We start from the raw sequence: 10211 nt of genomic DNA, 5'->3' as shown, positions 1-10211 counted from the left end.
GGCGGTAAAACCACCCTTTAGGACACAATAGTAGTGGATACACATTGTTGTACATTTGTCAGAACCCATGGAATGAACAACACCAAGCTCGAACCCTAAGGTAAACTTGCATAGACAGTGGGGGATGCTGATAGCTTGATAGTGGGGGAGGCTGTATGTGTGTAGTGGTGGAGGATAGATTGGGAATCTTTGTATCTTCTGCTCAGTGTTGCTGTGAACCCAAAATTCTCTAATGAATAAAGTCTATTTTAAAAAAAATGAAGCAGAGTCTCACCAAGTCACCTAGGTATCCTAGCTCTTTGACACTTGTAGTGGTCCTTGGATCAGATGTATCCACCTTACTTGGGAGCTTGTTAGAGATGTAGGCTCTTGACCCCATGCCAGACCTGCTCAATGGGAGCAGCTTTTTTTTTTTTTTTTAAGATTTTATTTATTCGAGAGAGAGAGAGAGAGAGAGGCAGAGACACAGGCAGAGGGAGAAGCAGGCTCCACACAGGGAGCCCGACGTGGGACTCGATCCTGGGACCCCAGGATCACTCTGAAGGCAGCGCTAAACCACTGAGCCACCCAAGGATGCCTGAATGGGAGCAGCTTTATGGCCCTATGGGCACTTCGTAAGCACATTTAAGTTTGAGCAGCAATGGGCTCAAACACGGGTTCTCATTCTTGTTGCTCACTGGAGTCATCTGTAGAGTTTTAAAAAACCCCAATGCCCAGGCCACAGCCCAGGCCAATGAAATGAGGATCTGGGGGCTTCGGCCCAGGGATTATTCTTTTTAAAACACCTGAAGTGATTTTGATGTGCACCTGAGTTGTAAACCACTATTTGAGGGCATATGTGGACATTATGAAGGACTTAGTGATTCTTGGGCCCTTTACCCAGATCAGGGGCATAAACCACTGTGGGAGAGCCAGGCTGTGGGGGTAGAGAGGATAGGTGAGGGAGGGTCCCTTTGGAGAGTGTGGGTGTGAGTGAGCCTCTGTGCAGGCCCCTGGGAGAGCTCAGTCTGCCTGGCCTGCAGTGGGGGCACACAGTAGACTGGGGTCTGGCACCTGCCTGAGAAGAGGCTGTGGTTCTCAGGTGAGGCAGCAGGGCAGAGGGAGCCTCAGTTGCTTTGTTCTGCCGAGGCCTGGCCTGGGGGCCCCTGTTTCTCATGGGTCAGAGAATGAGGATTCATCAACTGGCCCAGAGAGAGCTGTTAAAAAAATCTTGCTCAAGAGGACCCTGCCAGTGACAGGGAAAATGGAATGGGGCCATGGGAGAAAATGCATTGCCCCCTTTACAAGTGCAGCCAGATAAAGTCATCTTTATTTATTTTTTTATAATAAATTTATTTTTTATTGGTGTTCAATTTGCCAACTTACAGAATATCACCCAGTGCTCATCCCATCAAGTGCTCCCCTCAGTGCCCGTCACCCATTCAGCCCCACCCCCTGCCCTCCTCCCCTTCCACCACCCCAAGTTCATTTCCCAGAGTTAGGAGTCCTCATGTTCTGTCTCCCTTTCTGATATTTCCCACTCATTTTTTCTCCTTTCCCTTTTATTCCCTTTCACTATTTTTTATATTCCCCAAATGAATGAGACCATATAATGTTTGTCCTTCTCTGACTGACTTACTTCACTCAGCATAATACCCTCCAGTTCCATCCACGTCTAAGCAAATGGTGGGTATTTGTTGTTTCTAATGGCTGAGGAATATTCCATTGTATACATAGACCACAGCTTCTTTATCCATTCATCTTCCGATGGACACCGAGGCTCCTTCCACAGTTTGGTTATTGTGGCCATTGCTGCTATGAACATCGGGGTGCAGGTGTCCCGGCGTTTCACTGCATCTGTATCTTTGGGGTAAATCCCCAACAGTGCAATTGCTGGGTCGTAGGGCGGGTCTATTTTTAACTCTTTGAGGAACCTCCACACAGTTTTCCAGAGTGGCTGCACCAGTTCACATTCCCACCAACAGTGTAAGAGGGTTCCCTTTTCTCCGCATCCTTTCCAACATTTGTGGTTTCCTGCCTTGTTAATTTTCCCCATTCTCACTGGTGTGAGGTGGTATCTCATTGTGGTTTTGATTTGTATTTCCCTGATGGCAAGTGATGCAGAGCATTTTCTCATGTGCTTGTTGGCCATGTCTATGTCTTCCTCTGTGAGATTTCTGTTCATGTCTTTTGCCCATTTCACGATTGGATTGTTTGTTTCTTTGCTGTTGAGTTTAAGAAGTTCTTTATAGATCTTGGAAACTAGCCCTTTATCTGATACGTCATTTGCAAATATCTTCTCCCATTCTGTAGGTTGTCTTTTAGTTTTGTTGACTGTATCCTTTGCTGTGCAAAAGCTTCTTATCTTGATGAAGTCCCAATAGTTCATTTTTGCTTTTGTTTCTTTTGCCTTCGTGGATGTATTTTGCAAGAAGTTACTGTGGCCGAGTTCAAAAAGGATGTTGCCTGTGTTCTCCTCCAGGATTTTGATGGAATCTTATCTCACATTAAGATCTTTCATCCATTTTGAGTTTATCTTTGTGTATGGTGCAAGAAAGTGGTCTAGTTTCATTCTTCTGCATGTGGATGTCCAATTTTCCCAGCACCATTTATTGAAGAGACTGTCTTTCTTCCAGTGGATAGTCTTTCCTCCTTTGTCGAATATTAGTTGACCATAAAGTTCAGGGTCCACTTCTGGATTCTCTATTCTGTTCCATTGATCTATGTGTCTGTTTTTGTGCCAGGACCACACTGTCTTGATGACCACAGCTTTGTAGCACAACCTGAAATCTGGCATTGTGATGCCCCTAGCTATGGTTTTCTTTTTTAAAATTCCCCTGGCTATTCGGGGTCTTTTCTGATTCCACACAAATCTTAAAATAATTTGTTCCAACTCTCTGAAGAAAGTCCATGGTATTTTGATAGGGATTGCATTAAATGTGTAAATTGCCCTGGGTAACATTGACATTTTCACAATATTAATTCTGCCACTCCATGAGCATGGAATATTTTTCCATCTCTTTGTGTCTTCCTCAATTTCTTTCAGATGTGTTCTATAGTTTTTAGGGTATAGACCCTTTACCTCTTTGGTTAGGTTTATTCCTAGGTTTAAGAATTGGGTGCAATTGTAAATGGGATTGACTTCTTAATTTCCTCAAGGCCCACAGAAGGACAGGATGTTCCCTCCTGTGCCTTTGCTAGCCCCAGGACCCCAACCTCAGGCTCTTTTCTCTGTCTCCCATGTTGAGAAAGCTAGGTTTCACTGGCCCCTGGGGACTGTTTGAGGTCACACGGCCTTCCATCCTTCCAGCTTGCTCAGGGGTCATCTCAGAGAATTCTACAGAGGATAGAAATTCCCTTCAATTGCTGTTGAGAATATTTTAAAAGATCATTCTTATGCCAGGTCATAAAGACATTATCAATAGACTCTAAAATGTACAAATTGTACAGGTCACATTCTCTGACCGGAATTCAAGAAAACTAGAAATTAAAAACCAAAGGAGAAGCAAAGAGAAAAAACACTGAACCACTTGGGAAATTAAAAATCACTCTTCTAAGTCACTCTTGGGTCTGAGAGGGAATACAAACATCCTTAACAGGCAGTATATAGAATGCTAATGATAACAACACAGAAAAATAAATGAGCCAGGCATTTCTCTCCAGACACCAGAAAAAGAGAAAAGCAAGCCACCACCGTCATCCACTAACACGACCCAAGGAAACAAGGAGAAGCTAATCATGAAAACCCCCAGAAATTAATGGATTAGAAAATAGGAAATGTAAAGTGATAAATAAACCCAGAGTCTGGCTCTTTAAAAAGACCAGTGACTTCGAGAAACCATCGGCAAGCTTAATCAAGAAAAAAATATGAGAGTGCAGTCATGAGAAGTGATAGGGAGCAAATGAAAAATAGAAAGAAATGGGTTTTATAACTTTATGCTAATAAACTTGCAAATCTCAATGAAGTGGATAGTTTTCTAGGAAGAGAGACACATTACCAAACTTGACTGGAGAAGTAGTAGAAAAGCTGAATTAGATGAATAATCCCAGACGCTGCTGAAACAAACTGTCAAAAAAAAGTATTAAGCCTAGACCGTTTCAGAGTTTCAGAGGTGAATTCTTTCAGGCCTTCAGGGAACAGATCACCTCAGTGTTGTGTAAGTAGGATTAGGAATTGCAAGTAGATGGGCAGCGTCCCAAATCACTTTATTGAGTGAGCATCGTCCCCACAACACAAAAGCCAATCAGACAGATGGGCAAAGAGGAACTGCAACCCAATTTCACAAATACAGACACAAAATATTAGAAAATTGAATGCAGCCGTATGTGTGAAATAACAATTCGCTATATACAAGGAGGGCTGATGCCAGCAATGCCAATGTTGTTCAATAGCAAGAAATTGCTGAATGCAATTAATTATGTTAATAGATCAAGGTGAAAAACCACATTATCACTATTTTAAGAGCTTAAGTTTTTAAAGACAGAAAGCATGAGTAGAAATCTTATCTTTTTCACTTCTTAACTGCGGACTTTTGGACATTTCCCTGATCTTCAAGTTTGGAAAATAATGTCTAAAGTCAGGGTCATCTGTGGATTACTTAATGACTATAAAACTTTTGGCACAGAGCTTGGTACATAATCAGAGCTCAGTAAATGAGAGTTTTAGAAAAATTCCAAGATATTGTCACTCATTCCAGGTGATGTTTTTGTAAATAAAGCAAGAACCGAGGAACACTCCTTTAATATTACAAAGATAATCTCTCTCAAACCAAATCAACATCATAATTAACTGTGAAAACATTAGTGACTTCCCAATTAAGTTCAGGAACAAGATAAGGATGTCTCTGTCTAGTCACTATTACTTATAATGTTGCAGAAGTTCTAGCAATGGAAGTAAACAAGAAGATAAAATAAAGGTCATGAATATTCCCAAGGAGGAAATATTATTGTGGTCATTTTGGGGGATATGGTTTTTTGTAATTTGAATATCTCCAAAAAATCCATTGAAACAGTCATAGAGCTAACAAATGAGTTTAGTAGAGGGAAGCAGTCACAAACTATAGAAATATAGATGTAAAAACCAAGATCTTTCCTGCAATAATGAGCAGGTTGATAGAACACATCATGGAAATATATTGCATTTACAACAGCAACGAAATTCATGCAAATGAACTTAAGAGATGGGAAAGATTTATGCATAGAAAACAAAAAAGTCTTTACAGAAAAACCCAAAATGAGACAAACAAGAGACAAGCATTCTTCTAAGAATCAAAATACAAGTTTTTAGTTGTACCAATTAATCTACAAATGAACAAATTCTAATCCAAATTTCAATGAGATTTGTCTTCTTGAGGAAATTCTTGACAAAATGGTTATAAATTTCTCTGGAAAACTAGAAATGTGGAAAGGAAAATTTTGAAGAAGAGCAAGGGAGGTGGACTTAACCCTACCAGATATTAAATATAATTAAAGACTTTGACAATTAAAACAGATTCCCTGGTACATAAAAACAGATGGATTCATGGGACAGACTAGGAAGGCAGGAACAGATCCAACTGTATGTGAGAATTTATTACTGATTATTGAGGTATTTCATTCACCAAGTCAATAAATAATGGCTAAGTTAGATTCCTTTCTCAAGATGCACAGAAAAACAAGTTTTAGCTTCTAATTACGCATATTTCTATTTTGTCATGAAAAGATATCAAGTTTTCAGAAAAGGCTTACGAGGGTACAATAACTTCCATCATATCCTTCATTATTCACCAATAGTTAACATTGTGCAATGGCTTTATTCTATATATCTATGTAGCATATACATTCAAACCCAGGCCTTTTCTGTTTCCTAACTGTAGAAACCATAGTTTTGTTTTGTTTCATTTCTCTTATAACAAATGAGGGTAAATTTCAGGTAACAGGTACTCTTTATCCTTAAATACTTCAGTGAGGTTCTCCAAAGAACAAGGCCATTCTTTTCTACAACTACAATGCAATGCTCAAACTAAAATTATTTAACATTGAGAGGCACTTGGGTGGCTCAGTTGGTTAAGTGTCCAACTCTTGACTTTGGCTCAGGTCATAATTTCAGGCCAGGAAATTGATCCCTCTTTGGGACTCTCAGCCCAGCAGGGAGTCTGCTTGAGGATTTTCTCTCACCCTTCCTCTGCCCTCCCCCCGCTCGTGATCTCTCTCTCTCAAATAAATAAATATATCTTAAAAAATATTTAACATTGATATAATCTTCTTAACCTAATGCTTAGTTCATATTCAAATTTCACCAGGTTTCCCAATAAATAATCTTTATAGGCATTCCCCTTGTTCCAGTCAGGATCCAATATAGGTTCATTCACTGCATTTACTTGCCATGTCTTTAGTTCCCTTTAATCTGGCATAATTCCTTAGTGTTTCTTTGTTTTTCATGTTACTGGTATTTTTTGAAATATACAGGCCAGTAGTTTCAAAGAATCTCCCTCCATGTGTGTATATCTGGTACTTCTTCATGATTAAAATCAGGTTCTGCATTTTGTAAGACACATTGTGTCATCCTCAGTGCATCACTTTGGGAGGTACACTATGCAGGGTTTTTCCATCTTTGACGATGCCAAATTTGATCGATCAGTCGGTTAGGTGGTGTTTAACAGATTTCTCCTCTGGGAAGTTACTCTATTTGTGTGTGTGTGGGGGGCGGCGGTTAGTACAAAAATCTATAGGGGATTGGATACTTTGAGGCTATGTAAATACGTTACCCATTTTTGCCTAAGTTACTTGTTACTAGGGTTGCTGTAAGATGGTGATTTTCTAACTCTACCATTCTTTCTTAATTGGTTGGCATTTATTTGTTTGTTTTTTATTTTTTAAAAGGTTTTATTTATTTATTCATGAGAGACACAGAGAGAGGCAGAGACATAGGCAGAGGGAGAAGCAGGCTCCCTGTGGAGAGTCTGACATGGGAATCCATCTCAGGACCCCAGGATCATGCCCTGAACCAAAGGCAGATGCTCAACCACTGAGCCACCCAGGAGTCGGCATTTATTTATAAGCAAGAACTTTGTCTCCCTCTCATCCTCCCTCCCTCTCTTCTCTCTCTGCTCTCTTCCCTCTCTTTCCTTTCCTGTCAGTGTAGACTCATGGATTCTATGTTCTTCACTGGGCCATCATCCATTACTGTCATTATTCATTTTGATGCTCAAATTGTTGCCGATTTGGCCAGTGGGTCCTGTGCCTTCTGACCTGTTCCTATTCATTTTTGAGCACTTCTTTGTACTCTGGCACAAGATGTTCCAGGCTCATTTTGTACTTTCTCTGCCCTAGACTTGGAATCAGCCATTGCTCTAAGGAGTTCTGATTCTTTTGATTGGGAGTTAGTGTTGAGGAATAAAGATTTAGGCATAATTAAACAGAAAAAAAGTTAAATCATGAGAGAACCATAGGTAAATAGCTATGTAATCTTTGGGTGAGAAAGAATTTTAAAATATAACCTCAAAGGCGAAACCCATAGCTTTAACTATGTACAAATTTAGGACCTTCTCTAGGAAGTCATCATAAATAAAATGTTGAGAGGTCTCAGGACTCATTCCTTGAATTTCTTCTCTTCTCTGTCCACAGTTCTTCCCTTGGTTATCTCATTCAATATTATGGCTTCAAGGACTATCTATGTTCTGATGATTAGCAAAGTTATGTTCCCCAGCCTGGACTTCTTTTCTGAACCCCAGACTAGTGTGTTCACCTGCCCGTTCAACATCTTCACTCAGATATCCATTATGAATCCCAAACATCTTTCTCCCTCCCCAGCTTACTCAGATCACACCATTTCTCCATCAGAATCATCCCTACTCCATTCAGTGTTCTCATACATCTTAGAAAAGATGCTGATCCTTACAACAGTTTCCACAGCTCAACATCATTGGTTCTTCACTCTGGCTTCACATTAGAATCATTTAGAAACTCTAACAGAAATAGAGATGTCTGGAATTGGGCCAATTAAAAGGCAATCTCTGGGAGTATAGGGAGGCTCCCAGGGGTTTTAATGTGTGGACAGAGTAGAAAACTCCTGCCCTACACGATCTGCCCCATTACCTCTCTGTCTTCATCTCTTATAGGCAACTCCTTCCTTACTCCATTCTAACTGAGCTGGCCTTTTTGCTGTTCTTGGGCACACCAGGCATGCTCTTGCCTCAGGGCCTTTGCACATGCTGTTCCCTCCTGCGCAGACCTTTTTTCCTAAGACATCTGAATGGCTTGGCTCCCTCACTTCCTTCAATGCTTCTTCTGATGATCCTTTCATAGTGAGGTTTTTCTTGTTCAATTCCTATCTCCCTACCAGCACTCTTTGTCCCTCTTTCCTGTTTTATTTTTCTGTAGCACCTCAATAATTTGATGTTATATGTATATGTATATATACTATATGTCTCATTCTTCTAGGACGAGGGTTGGCAGACAACAGCATGTGGGTCAAATTCAGCCCACAGCCTGTGTTTGTATGGGTTAGTAGTCTAAGCTATGGAGATCCAGTTGGAGCATTCTCGGGCATCTCTCTTTTCCCCTCAGCTCCCAGTGTCTACCCCCTGTGTCCTACCTCCCAGCTTCCTGAGACCCTCCAGTTGTCACCTATGTGCTTTTAGTTACTTCCCAACATCCAGTGGCGGAATCTCAGTCTAGGGGACAGCAAATCAGCAAGGGGTCTTCCTGCTAACCAGCTGCTCTAGCCGCGATGGCCAGGATGTCCTGGAAGAGCAGAATCAGTTATTGTTAGGTTTTGGTTATCACTGGGACAGAGAGTGAAACTGGCCATTGCAGCTATGCCCCCTCCTCCTTGGGATAGTTGCTCCTCCTCCCAAGAATGTCTGCAGTTGACAACCACAAACGCAAATTGTGCCCACTGCTCCAGCAATTGGAGTTGGGTGGAGAGGAGTGAATTTTCTCTCTTTTACATAAGTAACTATATAGAGTCTGCCTGTTGGCTGAAGGTATTTATTTTCTGGTCCTTTTATAGGAAAGGTTTATGGACTCCTGCTTAAGAGTATAAGCTTCATGAGAACGTAGTTTTTTTAAATCTTATTTTGTTCATTGATGATTTTTCTATATCTAACAAGGTGTCTGGTGCAGAGTAGGTGCTCAACATTATTTAGTAGATGAATATGAAGCAAATAATAAGCTAGATAAATATTTGCCTCATACACAACCAAATACTTAAAATTCAAAGATCCTGCAGACATTATTAAGAAAATATGGACATATTAAGAGAAAATCAGGGAAAAACAAGAAGATAAAGATTCGCAAAGTAGAAATACAATGACAAATAAATATATGAAAACTTTAATAACAATCAAATAAACCCCAAATGGAAAGGTAAGTTTCACTTATCAAGTTGGCAAAGACTAAAACAATGAGAACCGTTTTTGAGGAGGACTGTCTGAAATGGAGCCTTGGAAACCCTTGATTAGTATATTAAATTCTGGGAAGTGAGATTATGGGTGATTTTTTTTCCTTTTTGTCCAGTATGAATTTTTTAATTTTCTACACTGAGCACATATTACTTAAGTACAATGGATTTTGAAAATTATTTTAGAAAAACAGTAGGAAGGACATTCAAAGAAAAAGGAACTGCCAGAAGATTTCCTGCACATCTCAAGGTGGAATGAAGGAATCTGAGGGTCACAGGAAACAGGAATATTGTGACCCTGGAAAAACAACATGGTGCTCTTGGTAAGGAAGTCATGCCAAAATTCAGGCTGCCAGCTGTCCTGGTATACTCATCCATAGTTACCCCACATAATTCTCAAGAAAAATGCTGACTTAGAAAAAACTCCCCCAAAGATGAGTAAACACAGAATGGAATCATCAAAACTCCATTACAACAGAGAAAGAAGAGAAGACATAAAACAAGTAAGGAGCTGATGAAGAATGTATTCCAGAAAAAGAATTACTTCAGGAAACAGAGGAACACTTTGGAAAATACCCTGTTGATACCCCAAATGATGACAAAGAAATTAATAAGAACATGAATTCTTTGAGTGGAAATGGAAAAGCTCAGAGAAGAGAGAAGAGATTAAAGAAGCAACATTAAGACAACGGAGAGAGATCAATAGTGAGCTGATAAAGATTAAAAAAGAAAAAACCAGAAATGTAGGATGACAATAAATGTGTTAGAAAGACAAAAACCTTATTGTTAATCAGAAAAACAGATTTTTTTTTTAAGGCAGAGTAAGATGCATAGTAGATAAGTATGAGAA

This window comes from Canis aureus, chromosome 12 (assembly GCF_053574225.1).
Source record: "Canis aureus isolate CA01 chromosome 12, VMU_Caureus_v.1.0, whole genome shotgun sequence".
Taxonomy (NCBI): Eukaryota; Metazoa; Chordata; class Mammalia; order Carnivora; family Canidae; genus Canis; species Canis aureus.
The sequence above is the reverse complement of the archived record's forward strand: the minus strand, read 5'-3'. Positions refer to the sequence as shown.